This window comes from Cygnus olor, chromosome 18 (assembly GCF_009769625.2).
Source record: "Cygnus olor isolate bCygOlo1 chromosome 18, bCygOlo1.pri.v2, whole genome shotgun sequence".
NCBI classification, from domain to species: Eukaryota; Metazoa; Chordata; class Aves; order Anseriformes; family Anatidae; genus Cygnus; species Cygnus olor.
The window spans coordinates 7,273,549-7,285,351 of NC_049186.1; the positions used below are offsets into that span (position 1 = coordinate 7,273,549).

The 11,803-nt window shown below is 36.3% G+C and overlaps 1 long non-coding RNA gene across 1 annotated transcript; it reads left to right on the forward strand.

Annotated features, from left to right (window-relative positions):
- The first annotated feature begins 1,519 nt into the window (after positions 1-1,519).
- LOC121056970 lies at positions 1,520-5,923 on the forward strand. Its single transcript, XR_005813585.1, has 3 exons — positions 1,520-2,058; positions 3,037-3,172; positions 5,499-5,923. It is a non-coding gene; the product is annotated as an uncharacterized LOC121056970 (long non-coding RNA).
- Positions 5,924-11,803: the final 5,880 nt, after the last annotated feature.

The following is an 11,803-nucleotide window of genomic DNA, read 5'->3' on the forward strand; positions in this document are numbered from 1 at the left end:
TTCTCTTTCAAATGTACTTGTGTGTGTTGGAGAGTTTACATGCAAAACTGTCTATTAATGAATGCTATGTGATAGAAGGGTTTAAAGAAATAAATGTATCCATCTTGAGGGAGAAATATGCATAGCAGATTAATAAAATGCACTTTAAATGTTTTATCTATACTGCTCAGAAGTTCAGACAGCATATAGACTACAATATCTAATTTTCCTGGAGCTCTTGAAAACTTCTAGGACCAGTTCTCCCAGTAGAAGCAGTCTGGAATATGTTCTTCAACACAGAGGACCAAATTCTGTTCTCAGTTTCAAAATCTTACTCCAAATTAACATCGGTGTGACTGAGAACAGATTCTCTCCCTGATATATTGTTTGCTCTTTGGAGATCAGTGACACTGAAAAAGTGATAAAGGGATTGGCATATAAGTTACACAGTAAAAAGAAGGGTAATAAAAGTTGGGGAGAGTAATGAGTTGAGAAGAAACTCACACAGATGCTGAGAAAATTCTTTTTTTTTTTTTCTCAGTCATTCAAGGCAGAAAAGATGTGAACAATAAGAAGAAAAAGAGTGGTAGAAGGCAAAACAATAAAAATGTGTCTTTGTGCAGTGGAAAGTCATTTCCCCAACTCCCACACATGCAATGGTCTTAAGAACAAAATGTATTGCTTCATGTTTCAAAAAAAAAAAAAAAAGAAAAAGAAAAGGCCAGAACAAACTAAGGTGTTTTATTTGGTTGTGTTTTTTGTTGTTGTTGTTGTTTGGTTGTTTGTTTTTAGTGTATTTTATATCTATATCTATATCCATCTATCTATATTTATTTTTTTTGTGCAAAGAGAGGTTCAGCTTGGAAATTAGGAGGAATTTTGTCTCAGAAAAAGGCATGGGAATGGGTTGCCCTGGGAGGTGGTAGAGTCACTGTCCCTGGGGGTGTTTAAGAAAAGGTTGGATGTGGTGCTTAGGAACATGGTTTAGTGGGTAAGGGTGGTGATAGGGGAAAGGTTGGACTAGATGATCTGGGAGGTCTTTTATAACCTTAATGTTTCTGTGATATATATATATATATATATATATATATATATAAAGGTAAACTTATATCTTTTTCAATAATTTTGCTTCTCTCAGAAATTCAGCTGAAGGCTAGGGCGCCATGATAAAGATAGCTTATATCCATAATAAACCCAGCATGGTTCTGAGTTTAAAACCTAGCCAGAGAAATCTGTCTAGGCCTGGTCTGAGCCAGGCCATACCTCGGCATAGGAGGATTTGGAATACAAGTTGACAAAATCAGGAATCACAGTGAATTGCCTTACCATTGTCAGATAACACTGATTTACGTTGCAAGACTGAACTTAAAAGAGAATAAGGGGGCACCATTACACTGATTGATACAATACTTAGCACTATAACATCTGCTTTTTTTTTTTTTTAGGTTTTATAATTCAGCTGACAAGTCATGACATACCTATATGACTATTCTCAGTTGCCAAGAATGTGGGAAAGCATCAGTATAAATGTACTGGAACAAGATTGACTCATACAGTAGTATAGTTTTTTAATACAGATTACCATTTTGGAGTCTGCTCTGTATGGATGGTCTCTTAATAAGAATTTTCTTACATGAATCTGATTCCAGTGTTCGATCACTATCTTTTAATTGTTCCTTTTTTTTTCCCTCTGAAAAGTACCATTTCCACCTCTAAGCATTATCCAATTCATCATTTAGAAGCAACTGCTATAAGTAAAACGGTTAACTGTCTGCTAACAGTTGCCTGTAGGGTTGCCTGTGCCAGAATTTTACCCTTTACTTAAAACAGCAGAGATGAACAAAAACTGAGTGCTACTGCAAGGAAAACATGGATTTCTAACGGCATCTTTATAATCAACTGGCAAAAACATAGAAATTGCATTGAAGTAAATGCACTGTACTTCTTACAAATAATTGTGTGATTTCCTTTGCATGCTATACTGCAGGAGAGGAGATGGCAGTCCACGATGATATTACAGAAGATGCACCAAGTCATACTGCTTTCATGGAGACAGTGGATTAACTGGAGTATAGCTGAGTAAATTATAATCTGTTTTACCTCTGTATACTTTTTAATAAGCTCTACAGAGAAGGACAGCATTACGCTAGCCTAACACCTTACAAATTTGTACTTGATTATTCACTATAGTGATGGGGTATAGTCTATAAGACTTCTGTCTTAGAACCAAATAGATGATACAGAAAATCTTGAGGAATACTAAAACTGACTTTTTAGAATTCAAAGCATTGGCTCCTGCCTACCTGCTGTTTGTCCTTGTGGTCTGAAATCCAGCCAGCCTTGCTAGCAAAAGCTAGCAAACTACGTGCAGCTGGTATTCAGGCTTCATGGATTGACAAAGGAATGCTGAGAGAGCTTTAATGTTGTAGACCATGAGCTGAGTCAGTGACCTACTTCCTAAAAAAATGAACATAGAAGAGATTAGAGAACAGAGACTTCTGAAGAGTTATATTTGAAGTATTTAAATTAGTTGATGGATCAGCTCTGAATCCATACAACTATACTACAGCCACTCAGAAGAAACTAGCTATAAAGAGCACGGTGGATATTATTATCAATCAGATAGCTTCACACCTAAAAACAGATCTTGGCTAGATTATAAATTCTTTTTAAACATTGATATACTTGAGGCTTTTTCTCTGATGGCACTTGTCATTAGTATTGCTTCTTTTTAAACCAAGAACAAAAGATCACCAAAATGTTGTCATTAATACTATGTGAATCATTGTTTAATTAGATTTTTCAACTTAAAGTTCAGTACCTTCTTTTAAAATAAATTAGGTTGGCAGAATAACAATACTTTGTATTTTTTTATTTGCATTTTTCTGCTGGAATATGCTAGAGCCTTGCTCTTCATATGAAGTGTTTAGTTTTAAGTGCAGTGTTTTAGTTTGGGATTTATTTAACATTTTAATTAAGTATGTATTAAAGTTTGCATAAAGATTTTTTTTGAAATTGTAGTGTTTTACTTTTAAATGTTTTTAATGAATGCCTCAGCTGAGAGACTGAAGAAAAATCAAATACTTTCTGATTCTCTGAAACCTGCATTTTTCAACTGAAGACAGACTAAGTGAATACTGTGAAAGACCCTAATTCCTGAAAGACTTCTTTCCCCCCACATTGTTCAACCAAGGTATGTATAGATGATAGAAAAAACAAAGTGTACAAAAACAAACAAAACACAACAAAGACTAAAACAAAATGAAAAAAAAAACTCGAAAAAAAACCTCCTGTCACTTAAGTAGTTATAAAACAAGCCAAGCATATCTGAAGGTGAATGTTAATGACTAAGGAGGCTGACAGATGGTCCAAATTGTCTTTAGGTGGTTCATCATACTTTATTATTCTCAGAAAATTGTCTTAGATAAATGGATATTCAATGTTAAATGGATTTTGGGGCAATGTATGGGTCACCTTTTGATTACGGTCAAGCAGAGTACATTTGATAGCTTTCTGCCACTTCATGACAGGTCACTTTTTTTTCAGAGGTTATTAGTACATACTAAACTCCACATTTGTTTCCTTAACTTAAAACCAAAGTGTCATTCCACAGAAATCATGGTTTGTATTGAAGTTTCATGTTCACGACATAGTGAAATTTTCATACTAATACGGTTGCTGGTAGTGCAGGATCACTACTGCAAGCATTGTTATCTCAAGGGAAGGTCTGGATCTTTCATAGAATATTTTGTATCTTGATCTTTTGGATATTTTGGATCTATATCTTTCATAGAAGATTCTGGATCTTTCAAGAAATGCTTTAGCATTGCAAAGGACTGAGACAACCACATTCCTGTTTTCTAGGAGCAGGAACTTTTTTTTTCTTGTTGAGTAATGATTGCAAAAAATGTACGCATTGCTAGCTAACCAAATGAAACTGAAAATTGGCTAGATACCAAATGCTAATACTGATACGACAAAGACTTTTCTTTGGTCTAGAGAAAGACAAGCAAGAGTATCTCAGGAAGAAGAGATGGCTTGTCCTATGACATCTTCCCCTTCCCACTCTCAGCCGTACTTGCCATTGATGTAAAGTGTGTCTGAGGTCTGGCTGCAGTTTGGAAAGACAGTCATTGGAATTAGAAACATAGCACCTTTTCTCTAGCCAAATTTGTTTGTCAAGAGGTCAACAGTCACCCACTTAGCAGTAGTTTCCTTCTTTTCAATACAACACAGATCCCCTAGTTACTGTAGTAATGCACATGGAAATTAGGCAAACCAGTATTTACAAGACTTAAGTTTTGTGTGTTTTGCAAGTACCAAAATGTAGGAGCAACAATTTACTTGTAAAAATTATATTTATGCAGGGGGAAAACAAGCCAGCTTTTTAACAAACGCCTGTCATTAAATCTGTATGTCTACTTCCTACTTGATGGGACTAGACAAAAAAAACACCCACTGACTCCAGTTTCGCAGTGTCACAATTCTATGTGTCCTCTGCAGTTGTATGTTATTTACCAAAATATTAAAATATTACTGTTGCATAGTGTGTAACATGTATTAGGCTTCCCATTAATGTATAATATTGTATCTGGCATGCTGTGCCTTGAATTCTTCTATCAATTCACCTGTGTAATTGACCAGCGTCTCATGGGTATAGATACTGCGTTTCAGAGAATTTGAACTCCTGCAAGCTGGACAGTAAGATAGTTCTGGCCAATTTAATTATGCAAATTGAAATTCAGTTTTTCAGGAATATATTATCAGCATTACTTCAAAGACTTGCATAGAATTCTCTGCTATCATCTTTTTATTGGTTCTTTTTCTTTGTTGAACAGGAGAAAATGAAATATTACAATACAATGAGAAAAATTGGTGAGAAAATAAATGAGCTAGATACATTTTCAAATGCCTCCTGCTCCAGTTAGAGGGTGGTAAGCCAGGAATAAGGACATAGCAATTTTGCTCTGTCTTCCTTTCCTGTTATGCACATATGCTTTTATGGAAAAATTCTTTGGAATTTAAATGGAAACAGCATTACAGGTATTTTAAATCTCATCACAAATTTAATTGAATGTTGAGGCTGTAGCATTCTAGTATGTATAAAAAACTTTTTTAGAAAGAAATTTTCTCATAAAATCTTTTGTTTTGCAGAAGTTATTCTTTACAATTTTAAAAGATTCTACATTAAGCTACAAGGGTAACAAAGCTAAATATTTCATGTCCTTCAAAAACTCGCATTTTGAAATTAGCGTAAGAATTCAAGAATGAGTGGCATTTTGCACTACGTGGAAACTTGAAAGTTGTATCCTAATGCATATAAAGTTCTAGGAATATGAAATTAGACTCTGTCCAAATTAAGTATAATTAAGAACTTTGGCACACTGATGCAGCATCACTAGCATAATGAAATTAAATACATTGGGATATTTAGACAATTGTTTTATAATTTATTTGAATATTTTGGTGAACTGTTCTTCTCTTTCCCCATGTTTTTCAAGCTTTTGGTCTTTTCTTAGGTTTACTAGGAGGAGACCTGAGAAAAGAATAGAAAATCCTGAGCTGTAAGGAACGCATGAGGATCATTGAGTGCAACTCCTGACTCCATACAAGGCAATCTAAGAGTTAAACCATGTACCTAAAAGATTATTGTCTGAACACTTCTCGAACACTGACAGGCTTGGGGCCATATGACAACTTCCTGAGTGAGCCTGTTTCAGGGAAGAACTTTTTCCTAATATCCGATCTGAACTTCCTCTGAGAGTAGCACCCAAATGCCACAAGAGTGCCTGCTTGGCATGTTGGGGCTGAAGAAACTTCTCTACCTACTCTCTCTTTCTCTGCATTAGTGCAAGACAGAGGCAGTCACCTGCATAAACTTTGCAAAGTAGACTTATTTCTGGGACTGATTTTTTTTTCTATTTAAATTTTTAGAGTTGTATTTAATTAGTGCATGATTTCTTTTTGAAAGTGAATTCTTTTAAGTCATTTCTAATCACTCGTAGAAGTGGACATATTTATCACTTCAGGTCTTGTTCTCAAGGAGTGATGGTAACCATAATTATAAGTGCAGGTCAGAGCTTATAACATATCCCAATAGCTTTGAGTGCTATAAAGTCATAAAATACCTTCACATTTCCATTTTTATAGTACGAGAAAATCTTTCCACAATGTAAGATGACTTGTAGGCAATCAACCTGTTTCATGATCAGTCAAGAAGTGGACTTCTAAAAGTCTTTAAAGGGCAGGACCACAATGTTAACTCAGGGCAAAAAAAGAAAAGTTTTTTGGTGTCATAAACTCAAATGAAATTGTTCTGCCATTGAGACTGGGCTGACTGAGGGCCACCCTTGTGTGCTGCTTTGCACTGGTCAATCATTAACAGTAAGATTCATTTCCCCTAATTTTAATGATGTAAAAATAAATTATCTTAAATAATTGCTTAAGATCCCTCTTTAGTAGAGGAAAAAGTAATTCATACCTCCATAGTGTGAATTGTGTCACCTAGTAAAACACCTATGTTAGTGCTCTCTGTAATTCCAGTGAGAAACTAAATGAATAATGTGGATTAGGATGCTCTAGTTAGGTGAAGGAAAATGACTAGATCTCTGTGCTTTGCACAGAGATTATGGATAAGCTACTAAAGATCATTATCGTGTTAGCTCTCTAGAACAACCGTTCTCAGCGCCTTGGTGTATTTGCATTTTACTGTGGTTTAGAACCAGGAGAAATGAAGAAATATGAAGTAAGACTCTGGCAGTAGTTGCTTGAAAAAAAAAAACAAAACTGAGTGATAAGTCATTTAATACATGATTTGCATAAAGATTAAGATGTGTTCCTTAAATTGACTTGTTAAATCCTTACTCATTTTATAGATTTAGCTCAAGTATGTATAGAACCAATCACTTGCTTAGCCAAGAGATCTACTTGGACTACTTTTGTAACCTGACAATCACATCTGTTCTGTCCACATGACAGGCATCTTTCCAGTTATTTTTTATTACTAATAATTTCACAATTTCAGACCGTCAGGCTAGTGACTAAGCTATTGGCTTCTGGGTTCTGTTTTCTTTACTGCCACTGATTGCCTCTTTAATCTTGCATTCCTTTGTCTCTGTTTTCTATAGATCATGAGACTTTTCAGCACAATGCATCATCTGGAGTACTGAGGTACTTGTTGGCTTTTAATCAATCATCCCATTTTTATTTATTAGTCCATTTTCCGTTGACACTGTGTAACATAAGGCCTTCCCCAATGAGCTGGTAATGAAACCAGTAGGAGCTGTGGATAATCAGTCCTTGTTTGAGAGGTAGTCACTCTCTCAAAGAATTGTGCTAAGAAAGTAATTATAGCCCAAACTGTGAAACTCTCAAAGCCTTTTATGAACATCCTATTTTATATGCACATTTCAATTTACAAGGTTCATTTGAATCAGTGGCTAAAAGGAATAATGCATAATATAGGTGACAGATACCCAATACTTCAGATTTACACATTCAGTTGATTCCTTAATGTCACTATTCAGTGACACCATCCATTTCTTCATTGTCTAGTTCATTGGTATAGTATTTTTGATTGAAAGACAGTTTGACACTCCTGCTTTTCCCCTGTGTGGGATTCTCTTACGATCTCATACTCCCTTTTTAATTTTGCACCAAGAATCAGTGCAAACCTGGAGAAGAAAGCACAAAACTTAGTCTTCATAAATGCATGACTGAAAAATGTTTTTAATGTTTAAGATCAAGTAACTGGTGACAAAAGCTTGCTGGTAGTCTGCTCTTTAACATTAACACAACCTTTGTGATACACATGTATAGGAAAAAAAGTACTCTGTATTGTCTGGCAACTAAACATCTTAAACCACTGTTTTGCTGTCTGTATGCCACAGAAACAATGTTAAAATGAGATTTAGAAGCCAAAAATCTGCATACCATTTAAAGTAAACTACATGTTAAATAACATTTCTGCCAGCCTTTAAATTGGCAAACATACCCATCCAGTTCTTGTTAAATATCATTAAAAAATTATGCTCACTGAGAAATATGCGCGTTAATTCTTTATGATAGTAGCTAGACAGGTCAGTCTTCAGACTGAAAGTAATTTGCCAAGACTGAACACAAACCACTGAGAATACCTCCCCCAAAAGGCCTACGGAATACAGGGAGGGCAAAAACCAGACAGGCACAGAGACAGGGAGCAGAGGGAGATCAAGAAAACAGCATTGGCCAGCATTAAGTAACGATCTTAGCACAGTAATTGTCTGATGTCTGATTTTGATAAGCAGGACCATCTTGAGTTATTTTTACAGCCTTTGCTGCTAATCAGCACAAATTTTGGAGGTGGACCTGCTACAGTATGAGCGGGCCCCAGCCCCTCAGGGCCTGCGGGCCCACCCCAGTGCCAGCCTGGGGCCTGTCCTGTCCTTGCCTCTGCCCAGACCAATGTCACCCTGCAGCCACAGTCCCTTGGGGGTGGCTGCGCCCCTTTGAGCATCGAGTCGTGACCCTGCACCCTTGAGCATCTGCAGCCCCAGAAAGCCCCAAAGCTGCCAGTCTGTTTGGGATTTTTCTAATTTTTTTTTTGTGTTGTTTTCGTCTTAACACTCTTTCACATACGGAGACAACCTCTCTGTGTGACTGATTGGAACTATGGAGCCCGGGTGTTTTTGGGGTGCTGTGGGGCTGATAGGCGGTGGCGGTGACTGGCACTTGTCCCGGCCCTGTCAGCCAGCAGCTGCCCGCGCCCTCCCACCGCGCCCTGGAGCCGCCGCGGGGGGGAGCACGGAGAAAGGCGGCGGCAAAGTGGAGCCTCGGGCCACTCCAAAAGTATTCGGCATTCTGAAGAATTCTGAGAGGCAGATTTAAGAAACAAAGCGAGTTATGATTATGGTAAATGTTGGCAAAGCCATTTCCCTGTAGAAAGAATTGCCTTACTGTAAATTTTGGACTATTAAAGGTTTGTTCTTTCTCTTCTTACTTTCAAATCATTATTATTATTATTTTTGTCACGAAATGCTGCCTTACATAGTATTTGCCTACATCTTCAATGTCTAATTTAGTACATATGAAAGGCATGAACACACAGTCTGGCAGTGAGCAGTTAGTACAGGCCCAGTCCTCCTGATACAGCGCTGTGTCTCAGGTAAGGTGCAGACCGCTATGAGGGTGGCAGGCTGTGTACATGATAAAATAATCCATTTTCTGACAATTACTGCTTGTAATAGAATCATACAACATTAGGGAGAAAATAATCTGTAATTCAGTAGTAATTACTACTAGGATTTTAATACTTGAGCTCAGACCTTGCAGGGGCAGAGAAAGATTTTCAAGTATTTTTTGTTGCCATCTTCACTGCAGCATCAGATTAATACTGATATTTTTTCTGTTATCAGTCATTTCAGCCACTCAGTGCTAGTAGCGCTTGAAGTAAATAACAAAATAATGCCTCTTTAACAGGCATATTTTGCAGAGTATGTTAAGTGACCAAAGTCAGTTATAAGCTAAAGACAAAGCATGGTGGAAAGAATGGAAATGGTGAGAAGGAAAATGGCACTAGCAGATTAGTTAATTTTTATTTTATTTTTTTCCCTTGCTGTGGTAGTGCCTGGGACTGGCTCAGAGACTGGTGTTCTCTTGTGAAAGGTATTGATCTGGTCACAGGTTAAAAGAGTGGCCCTACCCTGCCAAACTTAAGGATTCAAGCAACAAAACCAGCAAAGAGTCAGGGACAGTAAATTGCATAGGTGACCAACTGCAGTGCAGAGATACTAAATTACGTGCCCTTTACTGTCTGGGCAGCAGTGGAGTATTTCCACTGCAAATTGCAGTATGGCGCTGGGGTACCTGGGCTTTCATGACCTGCGTATATAGCATCAGAAGCAGCTCACATCTGCATATGTTTCTTAGTTAGAAATGAAGGCCCATCAGTGGTGTTACGATTAAGAATTTATTTTAAGAGAAATTATAAAAAATATTATATTGTTATACATTAATATTAAGTCAAGCAGTGAACTATAAGACAATTACTTTTTATGGTTTTATCAATTTATCATAATTTTTACTTGTATTTCATCAGCATCCACCATTCCCAAGTGTTATCAGAGCGCCTCTCAAGATAGGAGCTGCATACAGGAATAGTAAGTTGGTTCCTACTCTGAATTACCTTACACAGTAAATAAAACATGCCCTACGTGGAAGGAGGAAAAGAATTGCAGGTTGGTCAAGTGGTTGCACTGTAGCCACGCAGATATTCTAGCTGAAATAGTTACATCTCCTGGTTTGGCCATGTGCGCATTCTGCTTTTGTGAATCAGAGCTCCCTGGTGAGTAAAATAAATTTTCTGCTAATATATTTGTCTCTTAAAAGATTTTGCTAACTAGGTTTCAGCTAAGGAATTGCAGTTTAGCCAGGCATTTATAAATGGTCTTCTTCATGTGGGATTATGTATTAGGCTATTCGGCAGCACATGATTTTGCTGCGTGTTCAGATGACTTTAAAACTAAAAGAATAAGTAAAGAGTATATGTGCAATATGCTTCTTCATTCAGGTTTTGAGCTAAATTATGTTTTTTTTTCAAAATCTATGAAAACTTTTAATTGACAAATATTTACGTACATATTCTGGTAGCATTAAGTAATAAAAACAGTGAATTCACTTCTATTCATAATAATATTATTGAATCAATCTTTGTATCATACAGAAAACTGCAGTTCTTAAGATTGTTAAGGATTCCTGATACTTTATATCACAAGAAATGAAGAAAATACGGAAAGTTTTTCAATGGAATATAAAAATATATGAAGGAATATATATATAAAATATAAAAGATATAAAATAGAAAATATATAAAAGAATATGTGTTGCAATGTTTTTCAAGTGTACAGTTTACTAATTTAAGCAACCTGTAAAAGGAAAACTAAGAAAAGTGATACACCAGTCCAAGTAGCAATTGTGTATTTACAATGAATTGCTCATGTTTGCTTCTGAAAATTCATTACCTGAGGTAGAACTGAAAAATGAAACAGAAAAACCAAGCGTGTAAAATCAATTGATGTGCTGGCTAGCTACCAGAACGTCTTTATTTTCAATAACCATGTTCAACCATGTTCTATATCTATTTATCACTGACCTCATTGGAGAACAAAAAAGGTGCTAATGTTAATACCTCATGAATATGCACAAAAAATGTTCCCTTTTGGTTAAATATCAACATTTGTACTAACCTTTTTGTTCTTTTGTGTTTAATAAGAATGAAAGATAGTGGGTGCTGTGGGCTAAGACTTCATTTACATTGTTCTCTTGGGTATTCTTGACATTTAATTTGAAGACACACGTGAAATGAATGTAGATACTGTATTTAGTATGCATATTAAACGTCTGAAAAAGGCAAAAGTAGTGAATGTACAGAAATTCCATAGACTTTTTGAAAGGCAGATCCCCATTTTTAGGGAAAAACAGTGTCTGATGATCAAAATGAAGTGTCACAAACGTTTGCTGGAATTCAGAAGAGAAGATGGAAGTTCCAGATCAGTGTGTTTGCTAAACATGCCATTAACATGAACAGCACATCAACATCAAGCCTGTTTAGCTTACAAACCTGTTTTTTTTGCCACCAACAATAAATTTAGTGTACCACTCTGTTTAGTGTGAAAAAACTCATGAGCATACGGAGAAGATGTGGATCATCCTTCAGGGTGAAGACATAAGGAGCAGACAGACAATGTCAAATAATTTCACATATTATAACAACCCACTCGTAGCAGTTCTGCGTGTGATGAATATTGTTTAAGCCTGTCATCTGATCAGCGCAAGCACATATGTATGC